This window comes from Ovis aries, chromosome 12, assembly GCF_016772045.2.
Source record: "Ovis aries strain OAR_USU_Benz2616 breed Rambouillet chromosome 12, ARS-UI_Ramb_v3.0, whole genome shotgun sequence".
Classification (NCBI taxonomy): Eukaryota; Metazoa; Chordata; class Mammalia; order Artiodactyla; family Bovidae; genus Ovis; species Ovis aries.
Genome location: NC_056065.1, coordinates 49,969,219 through 49,989,952, shown reverse-complemented (window position 1 = coordinate 49,989,952; position 20,734 = coordinate 49,969,219). Strand labels below are relative to the sequence as shown.

Here is a 20,734-nt window from a genome sequence, read left to right as displayed (position 1 = left end):
GGGGTTGTAGTGGGGCCCACCTGTATCCGTGTCCTGGTCCCATCTGTGTGGCTTCCCTGCTCCTGTCTCCACTGCGTCAGCCACTGATGGACTGCCTTCACAAAGTTGAGAGCCGCTGACACTTACATAAGGAGTGTGAGCTCTGTAACCTACCTGACTTTACCTCCAGGCTGTCTGCTGTTCAGTCGGTCACACAGAGCAGCGAGGAGCCCTCCTGGGCAGATGCCACCCTCAGGCCCCCTCCCTGGCCGCTGGCCTGGGGCCCCACAGAGACAGCCTGCTTTAGAAGATCCCCATCTTCCTGTCTTGTCCCTTTTCACATTTGTGCAGTGAGTTTGGGAGCTGTGTCTATGCCCTAGAACGAAGCAGGGCCCATGGCAGTCCATCCGTCGTGAGGCCTGTCCTTCTCAGTGTTCCAGCTGGCAGGTGCCTGGCGCAGGCTCCAAGCCCCACTGAGCGTTCTAAGGCCCGGGGGCACCTGTCTCCTGCTGCTGTGGGGTGGCCCAGGGTGAGGGGGCCGTCCTGAGTGCTGCCCTTGGAGCCAGGGCCTGGTGGCACCAGTCCTTGGAGGACAGACCCTCTTTCCAGGTGTCGTGTCACTGTGTCTACAGCCAAGAACAGAGATCAGTTCCTTTCTGTGTTTCCTTGCCTAGATCTTGGGAATGGCACGTTTGGGGTGAGAGGCCAGTAGGTCTGCCCCCGCCCCCCTTGGTAGATGCCTCGTGCCGCTGGGACTCTGCTTCTTGGGGGCAAGTAGCACTTGGGGCCACAGCTCCAGGAGGGTCAGATGTGTGTTTCATGCTGGGGTGGGAGTGGGGCACCAGGCAGGCTCTCTGACCATAAAAGCTGGTTGTTCTGTGCGAGGGGCAGGAACAGCTTTGTCCAAGATCAGCCACCTGAACCAGCTACTCATCCAGCATTTGACTTGTTTTGGTCCCCAAATCATGGCTGTTATCTTTCACTCAGGAGGTGGCACTGCAGAATCCCCGCCATGCATGTGGACATGGTGGTTTATTTTTAGGATCATCCTAAAATGTGGAGTAGGCCACCTTGTTCATTCTGTCTGGGCCCAGTCAGGTTCCACACCCCCTCATCCCAGCCCCAGTTGCCGAACCACAAGCCTGCAAATCTCCATTTCCTCCAAGAGGCCCCCGATCAGGAGGGATGAGGATCCAGGTTGACAACTAACCAGCCTTCTTGGAGATTATCTGAGAGGCTGTGATCTGATGGCCATGGAGGCTGCTTCATCTTCATTTTACTCCGTGATGGTTTATGGGGTGAATAAGAGATTGTGCATGGGATGCTGGGGCTGGGGGGACCCTGAATTTGTGTTTTACTGTTTAATTTGGTAGTTATGTGTCTAGTCTTTTTAAAGGTTGCTCTTTTTCATGTGCTTTCTGCGGGAAGTTGAAGAGTTGATTTGCAGCAGCAAGGAGTATCTCTGTGTGTGGGCACCCTGAGGGGAACTGGGGTCAGCACCCCAGGGCTGCCCTGGTCACCTGCCCCGTAGCCCTCCTGCCCTGTGCCTTGGTTTCTTTTTTCTTTGACATGGGATTGTCAGGAGGCTGAAACGAAGTCATGTCAAACAGGGTGGACATCTCGTCCTGGTCGGGACGTGCTTGTGTGTACGGTTTGCACGATATATTGTTTTCACGTCTTGAATTTAAATTTGAGTTTTATGCATTTCTGCTTTAAGGTGCTGAGCAGTCCGTGTGGCTTAGAGAGAGAGCTGGTATCGCTGCCTCTCCCCCACCCGTGGCGCGCGTTTCTGCATTTCTGAGTCTTGCATTTCTCTCAGAGGCGTCCCTCGTTCCGCTGTGGCTCTGGACGTGGCAGTGCAGCACTCCTTCCCTCTGCCCCCAGTGGGGTTGTTTAGTCACTGACTGTTTATGTCTTGTGGATGACATAAACATTCACGTAGATTATTCATGGTAAAGAACTTGCTTGCCAATGCAGGAGATACAAGCTCAATCCCTGGGTCAGGAAGATCCCCTGCAGACGGATTTGGAAACCCACTCCAGTATTCTTGCCTGGGAAATCCCAGCGACAGAGGAGCCTGGCAGGCTACAGTCCACGGCATTGCAGGAGAGATAGACATAATTTAGTGACTAAACAACAACTTAATGCACAAGTAAATGTTTAAGAGCCACCAGCGTCGTATTTCCTGTCTTGCACAGCTTGTAGTTTCTTTTGCTGTTGATACTTGTCTTGTTTTCATCCTTAGAGTTTTCTGGAAGTCCTACCTGAAATATCCCCATAATCTCAGTACATGGGCAGCACTCCTGGGCACCTCCAGGCCCCACACAGCATACCCAGGACCTCTCTTTGCTTTCATCCCATGGATCTACCACTGCTTTGCTTTATCTGCCTCTTCCTTCCCTGGTCCATCCTCCATCCTGTGATTTGGGAAAATGACCTGACCTTTCTGTGCCATGCCCCTGTCCCCTTTCTTGGCCTGATCTCTGGTTAAGATGTTCTCCAGATGTGTTCTGAGAAAGGGGCCTGGAGGGAAAGGAGAGCGAGTCTTTTGAGGCCTGGAGTGGATGCGCATTTACCTGAGTGCAACATTTGGTGATAGTTCAGCTGGGTATGGAAGCCTGTGTTAGAATCGCCCCCATTGGCGCATTCAAGGGACTGACCATGCCCACTGGTTTCTGGTCTGATCATGAAGTCAGAGGCCAGTTTGATTGTTGTGGGATTTTTTTTTTTCTGCTGAAGGTTTCTAGGATCTCTTGTCTCCTGTATCCTCAAGTTTCTTGACAACATGACTTGATGAGAGGTATTTTGTTTCCTGTGCTGGAACTTTCAGCATGGACGCTCCAGGCATTCCTGGTGGGACACCAGTTATTCCTTTGATGGTTCACTCCCCTCTGGTACCCTTTTCTAGAATGCCCACCAGTGGTTTGTTGGAACTCTTAAGACTGGTTTTCTGATTTTCTGTTTTCCACTTCTGTTTTATTTTCTAGGTGATACCTTTAATTTTTGTTGTCCAAACACAACACGCTATTAAGTGTGTTGTCCTTATTTTTTAAGAGTTCTGTTTTGTTCTCTGAAGGTTCATTCCTGGAATAGACTGTTCTGCCCTTGTTTCAGAGCTGGACGATCATAGTGTTTCTTTGAGGTTATTAATTGTGGCGAGAGGCGCCGTCGTACACAGTGAGTCACTGAGCATTTTGATGGCTTTAAAGCTTCACACACATGAACGCTTTAGTCCTCACAATCCTCTCTGGGCACCTGCCGCTGTTGTCTGTGGAGAGAACCCAGGCACAGACAGGTCAGATCATTTTCCCAAATCACACAGCTGTGCCTGGCAGAGCTGGGATTCATCTTCTGCAGGCTGGGTCCAAGTCCAGGCTCTCTGCTGAGAGTCTGGCTCCCACTCAGACCCTCTTAAATGGAGTGTGATTGTGGGCTCAAATCCCCGCTACTTCGAGGACCTAGATTGTGAATGATGCACTGGCACCCATAGCCATCTGAGCGGAGGGGGGGTGGGTGAAAGAGGAGCTGCTGTCTTCATTTTAAACATGTTCTCCATCCCTTCCCATGGTTCCATGTCCACCCAGGTTCTTTCTCGCAGCTTATTTTGCTGGGAGGTTTCCATTGGCCCCTGTGACCCACGGTCACCAGCGCATAGGGACGGCCAGTTTGGTATCCATACTGGGCTGCTCCCAGGAGGCTGGGCTCTCATACTGTGTGACCAGGCTGCCACCATCCCCCTGGGTCAGGCCCTCATTCCATCTGCTGCCCAGGTGAGGATGGGGGTCTTCTCCTTAGAGTCTAGGAGTCTCCGAGTCATGGCCTCACCGGCTCCTCCCTGTCACGTCTCCTGTGACTGCAGTTGGGTGGCTGCCTTCCAGGGTTCCATGTGGTGGTGTCACCCCCCTCCTCTTTGCTGTGATGGGTTTATCAGTGTTTCTTTTCCTTTGACTGTGGTCTTGGAGGGAACACAGTAAATGACTGTGTTCCTGCTGCTGTTGGCCTGGACACCTTCTATTAATAAATGGTTAAAACTGTGCAGAAGAACCTTGGCTAGCCAGGCCTTGATGGGTGAACGTGGGTGGGTGTGGATGTTGGGAATCAGTGCGTCCTAGGGCCTAAGTGCCCATGGGACAAGGACTGGTGTTGCCAGAGAGGTGAGGGTGAGTGGGGGAGCCCCAGCGGCTGGGGACGGCAGAGCTGGTACCTGGTGGCTCTTCCCGGCCCAGCTCTGCGTGTGGGTTGATAGACACTATGTTTCAGAGCAGGCTTGAGTTTAGGGAGGGTCGGGACACAGCACCACCAGTATGTGGACAGTCATGGCTAATGACCCCGTGTTGGCACGTTTTCGTGGGCTCCCATCCCACCTCACCCAGCTTCCTCATTTCCCACCCAGGACCCCACGTGACGTCAGTCGTCACGCGTGCACGGGCTTCTCTGGCTGGGACAGGCCCCAGACCCCCCTTGTTTCTGTGACCTTGGGCTGTGAAGGAGTTCTGGCCGGGTGTCTGTCAGGTGCCCCTCTGCTGGGTTTTGTCTGATGTTTTTCTCATGCTTAGACTGGGACAGGGCCTCCGGAGGAACCACAGGACCACCACCCTGCTCATCACATGCACCAGGGCACCTGCTCCCCCACCTGTGCTCACGTCACCAGGTGACATGGCCTTGCACACCTGGCTGAGGTATCTCTGTCAGGGGTCCCCTTGAAGAGTCCCTCTTTCCCCTTCTCACCCTGTTTTCTGAGGAAGGTCGCCAGCACAGCCTACCGTGGGGGGAGGGGGTATCCACATGGATTATCTGGACTTTTCTACTCAAGGTGTTTGATGTCATGCCCATTTCCTTATTTATGTTGGTCTGTCTGGACTCACAGATGGTAATTTCATGCTCCTATTTTGTTTCTTGTCCACATTATTCCAACTTTGGCCACTGGGAGCTTGTCAGATGGGCCTGAGGAGCAAAAAGGCCAGATCCTGGCCAGTAGGGTGATGCTGGGTGCTCAGTGGTGGGCCTGGAGCCCCCATGGAGGGGCAAGGCAGGGGGCTTTCCAACCCCCACAGGCAGGGACATAGACTTCCCTTCAGTCCCATCATCTGGGAGAGGTGGCCAGGACTGGAGGGTGTGCAGGGCAGCACAGCTACAGCCGTGGACACAGGGTCTTCCCAGTGAGCATGGTCCGTTCTCTTCCACCCGTCCTCCTGTTGAGTGGTGGTGGTGACACAGGCTGATCTGGCCGTCACGGCTCCAGGCAAGTCCCCGGGTCGGACGCTGCAGTGCTGCCCCAGGAGAGCCCAGGCATGTTCTGGCTGCTGTCCTGACCCCCCTGAGCTGGAGCGGCTGCATGTGGCTCCCTTCAACTCTGGCCGCCTCCCCCACCTCCATCTCTGGTGTTGTCTGGGGAGGGAACCCTGAGCGGGTAACCCTGTGGGGAGCTGGGGCTCCCAATCAGTCATCCAGGATCAACCAGGCAGGGGCACCTTTCCACTGGTGCTGTGTGTCCCTCAGCCAGTGCAAGGTGAGTTTGCAGGAGACTGTGGGGGTAGCTGACTAAGCATCAGTGACTGTTTTGCACTGCAGGCAGCTGAGCGCTCGGAACATGTAAGCTTGCTCTCCGATGTCGCTGCTGCCCTTTTCCCTGGTGTAAATGCTGCTGCTGCAGCCGACCTCGAGCTGCCCGGTGACCTGACTGCAGGCAGGAGATGCACAGTCATCAGAGAAGGTCAGAGGGCGACTCGGACACCGGGTCCCAGCTGTTTGATCCCCACAGCTCAGAAATGCCACTTCCCCAGGCTGCCCCCTTCAGAGCTGTACCCATTGCTGTTCACACTCAATGGGCGAGCCTAGTGGTGGGTGGCTCCCTGGAGCAGCCCTGAGGACGTGGGCAGGGGCAGAGCGCCTACACGGTGACAGGACTGACTGAAGCCGTGGTGAGGGTTGTCACACTGCAGAGACCAGCTTTAAACACCCCGTTCCCAGGTTAGCGTTCCATGTGTTGCTCTCCTGAAAGTGCTGAGTCTCAGAACAGACCGTGTGGACTACGTACTCCTCCTCTCGCCACACTGTGCTATCACAGTTTTTTCCAAATCCTTTGTTATCCGGAGCAGCCTTTCCAAGCTGGTGCCACCCACTCTGAGGTCCCGCTTCTAGCACCGATGTCTCAGGTCCATGGAATGAGGGGGGGGTCTGGGCTGGAGGCTGGGGTTGTGTGTCTGCTGCACATGGTGTGGGCCTCTGTGGGGGAGTTGTTATTGTTGGGGCACTCATGTGGCCAGTTTCTCTTTGCATCACTCCCTTTCCTGTTGGTGGTGGTGGTTAGTGGCTCAGTTGTGTTCTACTCTTTGGCAAGCCCATGGACTGTGTAGCTCCCAGGCTCCTCTGTTCATGGGATTTCCCAGGCAAGAATACTGGAGTGGGTTGCCATTTCCTCCTCCAGGGGATCTTTCCTGACCCAGGGATCGAACCCGTGTCTCCTGCACTGACAGGCAGATTTTTTTATTGCTGAACCACCAGGGAAGCCCTTACCAGTGTTAGTTGGCATTTTGTGCTGTAAGGAAGAGCTGTCTCCTGTTGCCTTCCTGTTTAAAACCAACATTGTATCCATGTGGACTGGGATTTTTCTGAATTATTAGTTTATTAAAATTTATTTTCATCATTCCTTTTGAGGCTCCACTTTGCTGCATTTGGCCGGCAGGGCCTATAGAAGCGGTTTCTGCCAGCGTGGGGCACGTTCTTCCAGCTTTTAAGGGGGTACCCACTTTCTGGCACAGCTGCTTCTGGGACTAGCAGGCACGGTCCTCATCCAGCCTGGAGCTGCTCCGGGAACCTGGCCTCCTTGGGGTGGAGGGGACTTTTGGAGGCAGGTCTGGGCTCTGTGTGCTCCTCACACCCAGGAGTAGGGCCTGGGCTTGTGCTCTGACCCTCGAGCTCCCACCTGGACTGGAGCTGCCCTGGCTCCAGATGCCTGCTCCAGGCCTCCTGGGCTCCTCAGCCCCAGTCCACTGCATCAGGACATGTATGCCCTGCCTACGTGCCAACACGCCTCCCTTGCAGCCTTGGTCCTTGGACTCTGCTGCTGTGACATGGGTGGCTCCTGAGGGGTCACCTGGGCCCCATGGCCCCCTGGGTGTTGTCAGTGCAATGGTCATCCGGGTTTATTTATTTCTGTCTGCACTCACTTTTAGGGTATGTCCCCATCTTTGTTTGTTGAGGAATTCTGTGATATTACATGAATTGAATCAAAAATAAAAACTCTGCACAAAGATTCCTAGCCATGTACCTTCAGCCCATGTGCAGCCAATTTCATTCATCTTTTGTGCTTATTCTTCCTGTGTTTCTTTTTGAAGAAATAGGGGTGTGTTGTTTTGGTGGTGGTGGTTTAGTCGCTAAGTCGTGTCCAACTCTTGAGACCCCATGGACTGTAGCCCTCCAGGCTCCTCTGTCCATGGGATTCTCCAGTCAGGAATACTGGAGTGGGTTGCCTTTTCCTTCTCCAAGGAGGAAATGTGTGTTTTGTTTACCCTTTTCTGCTGCATAAAGAGTAGCCTGGTACATGTACACTTGTTTGCTTGTACTTTCTGCACTTGTCTGCTTTCACACATGTATTTGCATTTGTATTTAGTATGAGAAGTAAAGCTAAATGATAACTTTTAAAATATGAACAGCCTCCCAAAATCTTAAAAAATCACCTTAATTAGACTCATCATTAAATGTCTGCTTGGCATGATCCTATAATACATTTCTCCCAGTATTTTCTAGATGAAAACACTTTAATTTTCTTCTCAAATGACAGTTTTGCAATATTTTCTATAGAGAAACCTCAAAGATAATTACCTCAGTCTTCCCATTGTATAGGGTTTCCCTTGTGGCTCAGTAAAGAATCCGCCTACAATGCGGGAGACGCTGGTTTGATTACTCGGTCAGAAGATCCACTGGAGAAGCGATTGGCTACCCATTCCAGTATTCTTGGGCTTCCCTGGTGGCTCAGACGGTAGAAGAATCTGCCTGCAGTGTGGGGAACCTGGGTTCCATCCCTGGGTTGGGAAGACCTGGAGGAGGGCCTGGCAAGCTACAGGTCATGGGGTCACAAACAGACATGACTGAGGGACTTTCACTTTCCTGTTGTATAGGTGACAAAAGCTTACTTTCGGGCCATTTAGAAAAAAATTTTTTTTTCCACCCCTACAAACTACTATTGGAGGGACTTCCCTGGTGTCCAGTGGCTAAGACTCCACACTCCTAATTCAGGGGGCCTGGGTTTGATCCCTGGTCAGGGAACTAGATCCCACATAAGGAAGAGTTTGCATGCTGGAGCTAAAAGACCAAAAAGAACCCACTAAAAAAAATGTTGTTATTGGAAATGTCATGTCTGTTTTTAGGATTATTTTCTGATTTTGGAAAAAACTCAGTTTCTTTCATTTTTGACTTGTAAGACTTCAGAACATTTCAAATTTTCTCATGCAGTGATTCATCTTAAATATTCTTTGAGGTGATAATCATGCGTTTACCATTTTGCTGTCCAGGTCCTCATTATAGATGCACACTGCATGAATTTTGTGTTACCTTCATTCACATTGCAGTTTTTAAAGATGCTTGCAGTGTGTGACTTGACTCAGTATTTCTGTAAGTGTGTGAAACACAGTGAGTCACACAGAAGCACCAGCAGCCCCTGGCCCTGCTGGAGGCTTGTGCCCACAATCGTGATGATGTGTCAAAGCTGGGATGGAGGTGCCGGTCTCTGTCCAGCAGAGCATCTGGGACCAGCCAACTCTGGAGCATCCACAGCCCCCACGGCCCCCTCGTCCCTCATACAGCTTCAATCAGCCATTGCCGCTTACTTAACACAGGACATAAAAATCACCGTCTCAACCCTGTTTAGGATTCTCTTTTAAAATTAAGGTTTTGTTTTCTAGGGCAAGTTTAGGTTCGCAGCAAAATTGAGAGAAAGATACAGAGTTCCCATACATGCCCCACCACACACACAGCCTGCCCATTATCGACACTCCCACCAGAGGGTGCCTTGTTACGTCTCCCAGATCCCACAGTTTATGCTGGGGTCGCTCTCGGTGTTATGCGTTCTGTGTGTTTCGACAAATGTACAGTGATGTGTACCCACCATTGTTGTATCACACATAGCATTTCACTGCCCCGAAAGCCCGCTGTGCTCCCCCTGGTCACCCCTCCCGCGGCAACCACTCATCTTTTACTGTCCCCAACATTTTGCCTTTTCCAGATTGTTTTACTGTTGGAATTATACAGTATGTAGCGTTTTCAGATTGCCATCTTTCACTTAGTCATATGCATTTAAGTTTCCTCCAGGTCTTTTCATGACTTGATGGCTCATTTCCTTTTTTAAAAAAATTATTTTTATTTTTGGCTGCCCTGGGTCTTCATTGCTGCACACGGGCCTTGTTGCGGCAAGCGGGGGCTGCTCTCTAATCGTGGTGCACAGGCTTCTCTTTGCTGTGGAGCATGGGCTTAGTAGTTGCCACTGTCAGACTCTAGAGCACAGACTTAGTAGTTGCGGTGCACCGGCTTAGTTGCTCTGTCGCATGTGGGATCTTCCCGGACCAGGGCTTGAACCAACATCTCCTGCATTGGCAGATGGATTCTTTACTACTACACCACCAGGGAAACCCGGCTCATTTCTTTTTAGCTGGATAATGTTTCCGTTGTCTGGCTAGAACAGTTTATTTGTCCATCACCCACTGAAAGGTACCTTCATTGCTTCCAAGTTTTGACAGATATGAATAAAGCTGTTGTAAACATCTGAGGGCATGTTTTTGTATGGACATGGTCTTCACCTCCTTTGGGTAAACACCAAGGAGTGTTACTGCTGGCTTGTCTGGTAAGACTGTGTTTAGTTTCATAAGAAAACTCTGAACTGTCTTCCCAAGTGGCTGCACCATCTGCATTCCCGTCAGCGGCCAGTGAAGAGTTTCTGTTCCTCCAGTCCTCACCAGTATTTGGTGCCGTTGTGTTCTGGGTTTTGGTTGTTCTAACAGGGCACCTTAACCACTTTCAGTGTGTGGTTCAGGGGTGTTAACCATATTCCCATGTTGTACAGCAGAGCCTGAGGACTCTTGTCTTCTCATCTGCTTTTAAACAGAGTTCTGTGAGAAATAGAATAAAAGACAGATTTGCTGCCTCATGGCTTAGAGTCATGGTGTTGTTATAGGCTGACCATGTCCACAGCTGGGCAGAGCCCTGCCTCCCAGCGAGCCAGGTCTCACCTCCCTGAGATGCCAGGCGGTCCTTGCACTTACAAGCCACTGGTAAGGCCTTTGCTCAAAAGCATTTTAATGATTCCCTTGTTCTTGCATAATTTGGCGGTTTTTGGAGGGGAGGGGACATTTCTTGGTCTTATCTCCTCATCCAGAAATTCTTATTGTTGTTAGCACAGGGTTGTGATAAGATATCTGAGCAGTGTGTGTGTTATGTCATGAAGAAGACTTGTGGGAAGAATAAATGAATAAGCCGAGGTGGTTTTTCTTCTGAAGCCAGCACTTAGAGGGTTGGGGTGCCATCTTTCTGCCCCCGTGTGTGGAGAAGTGACCTTCTGAGGAAGGATGTGTGACTTAATGGGGCAGGCGTGTCCCATCCGGCTGGCCTCCAGGGAGCTCGTGCCCCTAGGGAGCTTGTGGAGGCCCTGGGGGCAGCGGTGGAGGCAGTGTCCAGGCAGCCTTGCGGGGAGCCCTGGCTTCGAGGTGGGGCTGCAGGTGGGCTGTGGGGACAGCATGAGGGGCTGGCTGCCTGGTGACTGGCACGTGTTGGCCTCCTGGACACATGGCCTGAAGGCATCCTTTGTTCTGCTGGGGCAGAGCCATGGCTGAATAGCGGCTTTCTCTGCGCCCTCCATTTCTCTGTGGCCTTTACTGCCTCCATCCTGCTCTTTCCCTCTCATGTGACCTGAGGACAGTCACAGCCTCTCCAGGTCTACCTGGCCCAGGCTCCGCCCCCTTACTTGATGACCCCGCCCCTACAGCCTGACAGAGCCTGTAAATGGGCTCTCCCTGGACTGTGACTCCCCATGACCCCCCACCTCCATCTCGCCAGGGTCCGTGGCCCTCGCTGCCCCAGCCCCCACCTCCCTCTGCAAAGGCAGCTGTGTCAGGAGGTTGCAGGCCTCCCCCTTCCACCCTTGTCTCTCTCCCCACCACCTTCCACCCCATCTCCCTCCCCACCCCCTCCCATCCCTTTCTCCTTCCCGCCCCCTCCCATTCCCATCCCCATCTCCCTCCCCACCCTCTCTCAGCCCCTCCCCACCTCTTCCATACTGTCCTTCTCTCCATGAAGACCCCCCCCCACACACACACACACACAGTTTGTCCTCTCCCCCAGTACACAGACTCTTGTGCTAGAGGTTGGAGTCAGCCTGCTTTGATCTCAGGTGCAGTCTCCCTGGGCATTTATCAGATGAGCTTCTGTGAAGATATCCCCTCCTTGCGCCAGAGGTCCCCCAACCCCAGGACCGGTCAGCAGTGGGCTGCACATGCTGCCTGCTGCCCCGGAGGACTGGCAGCCCTGCTATGTGGGTCAGCCTGTCAGGGCCTCAAGCCAGACAGGGCTGGATCACGTGTGCCGCTCCCTGAAGCTTCCGCCACCGCAGCATCTTCACTCGCCATCTTGGGGGGAATGGTGGTGACCAGGAGTGGACAAAAAGGCCCCATCAGACAGACAGGACTTTCTAGTTTGTATTTAGACAGCATTTCTGGTTGAAACCCCAAGCACATGTTGACCACAGAAAATTTGAAACAGTCAATAAAACAGAAAGGAAAAATTTTAATTGCCCTTTCTGGAGCCACCCAGTGAGTGGATCCTTTTAAACTCTAATCTAGTCTCACGTGCTGTGGAGGCATCACGTTAGTTAGAATTCCTCCCCATCTTCAGCTTGGCTGCAGGCGGGTGGCAGCTGCTAGTGGCCCTGGGGGCGGCAGGGTCCCCTGGGCTGCGCTGTGTCAGCCCCTCTGGTCGACTCATCATTGCCTTGGCGCAGAATCCCAGACCAGCAATCACTCTCAATGTATTTTAATCATTTAGAATCATTTTATAAAGCCACCAGTCATTCACATGAGGGGCCACCCTGTGACCTCATTCTAACTTCAGACATCTGCAGCGACCCTATTTCCAAATGAGGGCACAGTCTGAGGTACCAGGGTCAGGACTTAGCATTTGGCTTTGGGGGGATGCAATTCAGCCAGAATGGGACCTGCAGAAGTTGAATCCTGGGGTCCCCACAAGCTCACAGCCTGGCAGGTCTGTGGTCCTTGTGGTCAGCTGTCCTTGGCATCCTCTCCCAGTTGGGAACAAGAAAAATTCCTGAGGATTTATAGTGAATGGTGTGTGACTGACCACAGAGGACCCCGCTGACCAGGACCCCAAGCCCAGTGTCCCTACAGGGTCCATCATACCACCCGGAGGACGTGGCGAGGCTGTGACGTCCTACTCTGCAGCTGCCGCTTTCCGGACAGGAGGGCCCAGTCACTGGGCAGTCCTGAGCTCATGTGGTCGTGAAGAAGCCTCTGACACTTCTCCAGGGAGGCCATCGCACCTGTAGGAATGAAGGGTTGCACCTCGTTTCCTGTGTCCAGCATGTGGTTTGCGCTTTAGATCTCATGTGGCTGAAGTGTCAGAGAGAGCCTGTCCAAATATTTCCACCATGTTAGTTTAGTTTTTCCATACAGTATGCAGAACCTCGTTTTTCTTGACATTGTGATCTAAGCAGATCATTGAATACACTTTGTAAAGACCACTTTTGAAGACCAGCCAATGTACATGGACACACTTAAAAAAAAGGGTTAGAGAACTATGGCCAACGCACCAAATCCAGCCCAGCTTTGTTTTTTTTTTTTGTTTTTAAATTTTTTTAATTTTTTTTAATTAGTTTTTTATTTTTTAAATTTTAATATCTTTAATTCTTACATGCGTTCCCAAACATGAACCCCCCTCCCACCTCCCTCCCCATAACATCTCTCTGGGTCATCCCCATGCACCCGCCCCAAGCATGCTGCAACCTGCGTCAGACATAGACTGGCGATTCAATTCTTACATGATAGTATACATGTTAGAATAAAAATTGTGGTGAAAACATACTTGATCCCATGATCATGGCATCCCATCATTTCATGGCAAATAGAAGGGGAAAAAGTGGAAACAGTGAGAGACTTTATTTTCTTGGGCTCCAAAATCACTGTGGATGGTGACTGCAGCCATGAAATTAAAAAACACTTGTTCCTTGGAAGAAAAGCTATGACAAACCTAGACAGCATATTAAAAAGCAGAGAGAGACCTCACTTTGCTGACAAAGGTCCATATGGCCAAAGCTATGATTTTCCAGTAGTCATGCAGAGATGTGAGAGTTGAACCACATTGAAGGCTGAGTGCTGAAGAATTGATGCTTTAAAATGTGCTGGAGAAGACTCTGGAGAGTCCCTTGGATTGCACGGAGATCAAAGCAGTCAATCCTAAAGGAAATCAACCCTGACTCTACATTGGAAGGACTGATGCTGAAGCTGAAGCTCCAGTATTTTGGCCACCTGATGTGAAGAGTTGACTCAGAGGAAAAGACCCTGATGCTGGGAAGAATTGAGGGCAGAAGGAGAAGGGGACGACAGAGGATGAGATGGTTGGATGGCATTACTGACTGAATGGACATGAGTTTGAGCAAACCCCAGGAGAGATAGTCAAGGACAGGGGAGCCTGGTGTGCTACAGTCCATGGGGTTGCAAAGAGTCAGACAGGACTAAGTGACTGAACATCAAGAAAAAAAGTATGCCTAATATAAAACTTACCATTTTAGCCATTTTTAAGTATGCAGTTCAGTAGTTAACATGTAGTCACATAGTTGTGTAACCATCACCATGATCTGTCTCCAGAACTTTTTCCTCTTCCCAAATTGAAACTCTGTCCCATTAGACACTCCACACCCGCTCCCCTCTGACACCCACCTTCCAGGTCCTTACAGAAGTGGGATCTTACACTGTGTGTTCTTTCGTGTCTGCTTGTGTCACTTGGTGTCGGGTCCTCGAGGTTCACCCATGTTGCAGTGGGTGTCAGGCTCTCCTTTCTGTGGCTGAATCATCATCCATCGTGTGGATGGACCACATTTCACTTATCCATCATCCACTGATGGACACTTGGTTTGCGTCTATCTTTTGCCTGTTGTGAATAACTCTGCTCTGAACATGGGTGTACAAATACCTTTTCGAGTCCCTGCTTTCAGTTCTTTTGGGAATATGCACACAACTGGATTTGCTGGATCGTAGGATAATTCCATTTTTAATTCTGTGAGGAACCACCAGACTGTTTTCCGAAGGAGCTGCGCTAATTTACATTCCTACCAACAGTGCACAGTCTCCCAGTTTCTTCACTTTCTCACCTGCAGCTGGTTTCTGGTCTTGTGTTCTGGGAGCCACCCTGCTGGGTGTGAGGTGGTTGCTCATGGTGGTTTTGGTTGGCATTTCCCTAGTGGTCAGTAATGTTGAGCATCTTTCCTCGTGTTCATCGGCTGCCAGTCTGTCTTTGGAGGAACATCTGTTCGGGTCCTTTGTCCATTTTAGAATGGGACTGTGTGCCTGTGTGCTTGTTGATTGTCCTGGTCGGTGCATAACGACTGACCCACTGCTGTGCATGTTGGGCTCAGCCTTCTCTACTTGAACCTGCTGGTCAGCACGTCAGAGCAAGGTTGTCCAAGGAACTGACTTCAGGTGGAGAACAGATGAGCATCTGTGATGTCAGTGTGAGGATGGACCAGTTTTTCTTCTCTTTTCATTCTTCTGATATTTTCCATGTCTCTTACCACCTATTTTTATAGCATAAAAATTCATTACGAAGGAGAAAGGCTCATGTGGAGGAGGGACTTTTGAATCAGAAGGTACTTGGGGCCCCGTGAGTCAGTCAGTCCCCATGAGCACATCCTTCCTCGTGCTCCTGTGGGGTCTGCCCAGTGGCAACTTCCCTGTCTGTCCAGAACCCCCAGATGCTTGGTCACATCAGCAACCCCCACCCCCAACCCCCAGCATGTTTTGCTACGTGAAGCGACCCCGCGGGATAACAGAACAAGATGGAATGGGTCTGGGGCTCCGGGCCGTCTATGGGGTGATGTGAACACCTGGTGTTGAGGAAGGAAGCCCTGCACCCGGTGGGCTGCTCAGCTGGGAGGAGGGCAGGCGGCAGGGTCCCACCTCTGGACAGCCCAGGGAAGCAGAGCCCAGAGCAGGCACCTCCCTCCGCTCTGGCCCCCCTGGGAGCACCTGCTGGTGAATGCAGACCACCTTCGCCTTCTCAGCTTTGGGGCCGTGGAGACTCACCAGTGTCCTGTGGATCTGAAGGCCTTGGGTCCATTTAGAACAGAGGCTTTGCTGAGCTCCACAGCTACATTCTTGAGAGTGAACAGAACAAGCATAAATTATTCATGGATTTTAGCTGATCTGTTTTTGTACAAAGGGAGCTTTTAAAGTTAATTATTTTTAAGCAGTAGAGGATGGTTTATCTGAGAAAGCTGGAGGCGCTGTTTTCAAGGTGAGCAGATGGCAGGGGGGTGGGGCACAGGGTGGGGGTCTTGGCCCTGTGCTCAGAAAGAAGAGAGGCCCAGACGTCAGGAAGAGTTTGGGGATGGCTCTGAGTTCAGTCCTGGCCAAGACTTTAAACTCAGCTCCACCATCTTAAACCTTCCAGGTCTCTGATGCACCGGCCCCCACGGTGGGGGAAGGCCCTACCACTCTCCAGGTGCTGCCCTGCAGCCGAGGTGTAGACGCAGCCCCAGTGTACCAGGATGCCCTGTCATGGGTCTTGGGAAGCAGATGCACAGAGATGTTGCAACGTCTGCGAGGGTCTTCCGCCAGGAGGGAGGCTGAAGCCAGAGCCTCTACAATCCCTGCCCAGTGGGGAGGAGGCGGGCAGCCCATGGGCTGAGCTGGCAACTGCTGTTCCTTTGAAAAGTGCTTCCTCCTGGGTTTAGACAGGTGTGGGCGGGTGCAGACACCATGTGGACATGACGTGGTCGGGCGTGGGTGCTGTGTAGACAGGTGTGGACACGCTGGACGTGGATGGTGTGGACAGAGGGCCTGCAGCACTTGGTCCCCTCCATTCTGGTGCCTGCCCACACTTGGATGGCCTTGGAGGGGGATGCGCCAGCTAGTCACAGGTGTGGACACACCTGCTTGCATGTGGGCACAGGTAGGGGCCTCAGGGCTAAGTCCAATCCACATGCCTTACCCAGAATGACCTGGGGGCCGCATCTCCTGCCAGACACCCCCTTGTCGTACCTGCTGTGGGTGATTTCCCAGTTTGGCACATCAGAGACTTCCCAGTGACTTCCTGGTTTGTCACATCGGAGCAGCCACCTTCCAAGAGAGCCCACATGGCCTTCCATTTTGATGCACAGTTTCAGGGTTCTCCTTTGCCATCACCTCTCCACCCCTGGGGGGCAGCCCCCCTTCTGTCCCTAGATACCATCTTTGGCGAGGAATGAAAGAAACTGGTTCCAGCCTGAGCTGTCCCAGGGCCCGTGGCCTCCCTGTCGTCTCCCCACGTGGCCGTGTTCCTGTGTGCGATGTGCTGGCCCACAGCATGGACAGTGATCACCAAGGGGCAATCAGGTCTTTTCTGAGGCTCCCTCTGCGGCCCTCCCCCAGCCACCCCTCCGCAGCCCACCTCCCTCCTCCCATATTGGCTGCTTTTGGCATTGAATAAATTTCTTGTTCCCCAGTCGTTTTTCTTAAAGCTCAGTTTCGGTGTCTTTCAGCCTCTCGTCTGTTACAAGCCCTGCCCAGTTTCCCCTGGGCTCGCTGCTATTCTTGTGGTCTCCCACAGGCCCCTCGGTACGGTTGATAGTGGCCAGGAGGGAGCTGCTTCTTTCTTTCTGTGACCCTGCGGCTTCGTCCCTCTGGTGGGGCAGGGGTTTCCGTGTGTCCAGGACACTCAGGCCAACCGCTGGGGGGGTCAGAGCTCGGGTCTCGGTGTCCGGCAGCCCCCGCTTCCCCCTCTGGTCTTGGGTCTCCTCTGGGCCTCCTCAGAAGGCAGATGTGGACACAGGGGATGGAGTCACATGAATTTTGTGAAGCTTGTCCTTTTTTTTTTTTTTTTGCACTAGAACCTTTTTTATTCAGAAAAGCAAAAATGTGTTCCAGCCACACACAGGAGGGGTATGGGTTGGGGGCAGAGGTGTCTGTCCATCCAGCGCGGGCCCCCAGCCCATGTCGTTTTGGCAGCAATAAGGGGTGTGGGGTAATGGCCCCAAAAATAAAAATGGTGTGTGTGGGGGGGAGTGTGGGAGGGAGAAGAGGGGTGCAGAAGCACTGGGGAGTGGTGAGGGGAGGGCTAGACGAGGTCAGTACTGGGAACGCCGCAGGTGAGAGGCCGTCTCATAACGTTTCGTATTGATCATACCGCCGTGGACACCTTCTTTGCCCATCAGCAGGACTAGTGTCTTGACAGTCGTGATGACAGTGGTAGAAAATATGGAATGCTTCATGAATTTGCATGTCATTCTTGCGCAGGGGCCATGCTAATCTTTGTATCGGTGAAGCTTGTCTTCAGTGGGTGCTCAAAAGCGGCGCTAGTGTGTTAGAGTTGTTGATGTATTTCTGAGCGGTGGGTGACAGTTCTGGGGGAAGTGGCTTCCATGCTGCTCCCACGGTGTTTCCATGGGAATTAGAAATGGTCCTGGGCTGCAAGTTGGGAGTCAGAAAATGTGGAGGCAGCAAGACCCCAGGTCTACTTCTGACTCCTGGCTTCTCCTCTTGCAGAGCCGGGGGTCCACTCTGGCCTCAGTCTCTGCTGTGTCCTCAGCCCGAGTGTTAGCAGCACACGCGTGCACACACACAGACACACACCACCCACACATACCACACACAGGCACACACACACACATACATACCACACAAGACACACACACGCACACCATACACAGACACATGCATACATACACACACCACACACAGACATACATACACACCACATGCACACAGACATACACACAGCCCACACCCCACATATACATACATACACACACAGACACACAACACACATACAGACACACATACATACACACTACACAGAGATACACGCACACAGACACACACAGAATCACAGACACCACATAGACACACCGCACACACATACACACCACACATACACACACACCCACACACCCAGGAATGGGAATCCTTGCACAGAGGACTCTACTGCTGGCGGTGCAGAGAAGCTATGACTCTCCCTTGTGTTTTGCAGTGTTTAGGGAAGAGGACTGTCAGGAAGACTGATGAGCTGATGTCCACGAGTAGCTGGTTTGTGTCAGTTGTCATGACAGAGGCAGGTCCTGCTAGCTTGTCACCAAGGGCATCCTTTGATGTCACCACTGATCAGGTCCCCGTGGCCCTGACGAGGCTCGGGCAGCAAGCTGGCTCCAAGCTTTGCTTGCTTTATGCACATGGGGAAAGCGGGGCTTCAGGGCCCAGCCGGGGAGCAGCGGAGGATCAGCAAGATGCTGTGGATTCACCAGGGGTTGAGGAGGGGAGCAGGGCAGGCTGACTCCTCTAGGCTTTGCCGTCTGGCCCTCCATTGTTTATGGAGGAGGGCAAGTCTCTAGCATTTTGACAGAGGTCCAGAGCGCTACCTGGTCCTGGGGTACCCCTTGACCCTTTGGTGTGGAAGGAGCATGGCACCCTGACCAGCCTTGGCCCCTGGCCCTGGATGGACCCATCTAGCACCCTGTGCTGTTCCTACTGCCTGGTGTAGGGAGGGTGAAGTTGTCAGGTGGATGCTATCGGGGGTGCAAGGCTGGCACAGGCTGCAGCCCCCCCAGGAGCTGGTGGACTTGGCACCAATCCCCACCCCCACCCGCAGGAGCTGGGAGGAATGAGACTTCACTTCTCAGGATGGTGGGGACACTCTTGCAGCCTGTGTGAAACACCATGTGGCCTTCTAGGAGGAGTGGTTGTTCTGGGTCCTGGGGGCCTCTCTTGGGAACCAGGGAGGAATCAGAAACAACTCAGCTGATGAGGATGAGGGAGGAGTGGTGGGTCTTTGCTGTCTGCCCCCATGCCTGGGGCCCCTGGTGAGAAGGCAGTGCTGCCGCAGCCAGGTTGAGCCCAGGAGCCCTGGCAGCTTCTCCCTGGAATGCAGCCTGTGAGACCCAGGTCTTCAGGCCATTTCTCTAAACTCAGGAGATGCTTTACTTAAACACCCTGCAAAACATGAATGTGGGGTGCACTCTGTTCCCATGGGTGCTGCACCCCTGCCTGAAGCCTCCATCATGGGAGCAGCACTGGTCTAAGGAGCCATCTGGGGTTCCCTCAGAGGATGGGCTGGGTGGGGGCAGTGGGTGGCTTGTGATTCTGCTTCCAAACAACCCCTCATGCCTGTCCTCGAAGCTGCAGGGTCAGGTTTAAACTTCGGATTTCCTGATGCCTGGACTCACAGATTCATCTAATGATAAGGCTCCTGCTGCCTTGGATCAGCTCAGTGCCGCCTCTGGGGGCGTGTGGGATCTGTTCTGGGACCAAAGACTCTTCCCCTTCTGCACCCCCCACACCATCCTTCCCACACACAACAGCAGAGACACCCTGTCCCCAGGAGTTGCGAGAATGAATTAGGAGATCTATGTGGAATTACAGTGCATGGAGCCCAAGCAGGTGTTTCCCTGATGTGAACCTGAGTTTTCCTCCCTCCCTCCCTCCATCCCTCCCTTCCCTTCCCTTCCCTCCTCCTCCCTCCTGTCCCTCCTCCCTCCCTCCTGTCCCTCCTCCTCCCTCTCTCCCTCCTCTCCCTCCTCTCCCTCCTCCCCCTCCATCCCTCCCTTCCCTTCCCTCCTCCTCCCTCCTGTCCCTCCTCCCTCCCTCCTGTCCCTCCTCCTCCCTCCCTCCTGTCCCTCCTCCCTCCCTCCTGTCCCTCCTCCCTCCCTCCTGTCCCTCCTCCCTTCCTCCTGTCCCTCTTCTCCCTCCTCCCTCCCTCCCTCCCTCCTCTCTCCCTCCTCCCTTCCTCCTCTCCCTCCCCCTCCCTCCTCTCCCTCCTCCCCATCCTCCCTCCCTCCCCTCCCTCCTCCCTTCCTCCTCTCTCTCCCCGTCCCTCCTCTCTCCCTCCTCCCTTCCTCTCCCTCCTCTCCCTCCCTTCCCTCCTCCCTCCCTTCCTCCTCCCTCCTCCCTCCCTCCTCTCCCTCCTCCTTCCCCTCCCTCCCCTCCCTCCCCCCTCCTCTCCCTCCTCCCCCTCCCCTCCTCCCTCCTCTCCCTCCCCCTCCTCTCCCTCTCCCCTCCTTCCTTTCCCTCCTCTCCCTCCTCCTTCCCCCCTCCCTCCTCTCCCTCCTCTCTCCCCCCTCCCTCCTCTCCCTCCTCCCTCCTTCCTCTCCCTCCTCTCCCTCCTTTCCCTCCTTCCTCTCCCTCTTCCCTCCCTCCTTTCCCTCCTCCCTCCCTCCTTTCCCTCCTCCCTCCCTCCTTTCCCTCCTCCCTCCTCCTTCCTTCCTTTCCCTTCTCCTTTCCCACATCCGAGCAGTGTGGCCTCAGATTCCAGGCCAGGCAGATACTGAGAGAACCATGACATAGAGGACGTGCTCCTAGTCTCACCCAGTTAATGAGCACATGTGCAGAAACAGATAAAGTTGCAGGTTGTAGTGAATGTAAGTAGCACTGAGATGGAAACACCAGATGGGGAAGGGCTGGTGCTGGGGGCCCGGGAAGGAGGGGTAACACCTGAGGTGAGGACCTGCCCATGGAAGGGGACCGGCAAGGTTCTTGAGGGGTGGGGAGCATGGCCCCTCAGAGGAACTGAG

The 20,734-nt window shown here is 53.0% G+C and overlaps 1 protein-coding gene and 1 pseudogene across 2 annotated transcripts in view; one reads left to right on the top strand and one right to left on the bottom strand.

Moving 5' to 3' along the window:
- The window catches only part of PRKCZ (protein kinase C zeta), a 100,338-nt gene that overhangs the window by 20,858 nt on the left and 58,746 nt on the right, over nt 1–20,734 (top strand). The window lies entirely within an intron of this gene.
- LOC114117416 (U6 spliceosomal RNA) lies at nt 17,424–17,524 on the bottom strand (annotated as a pseudogene).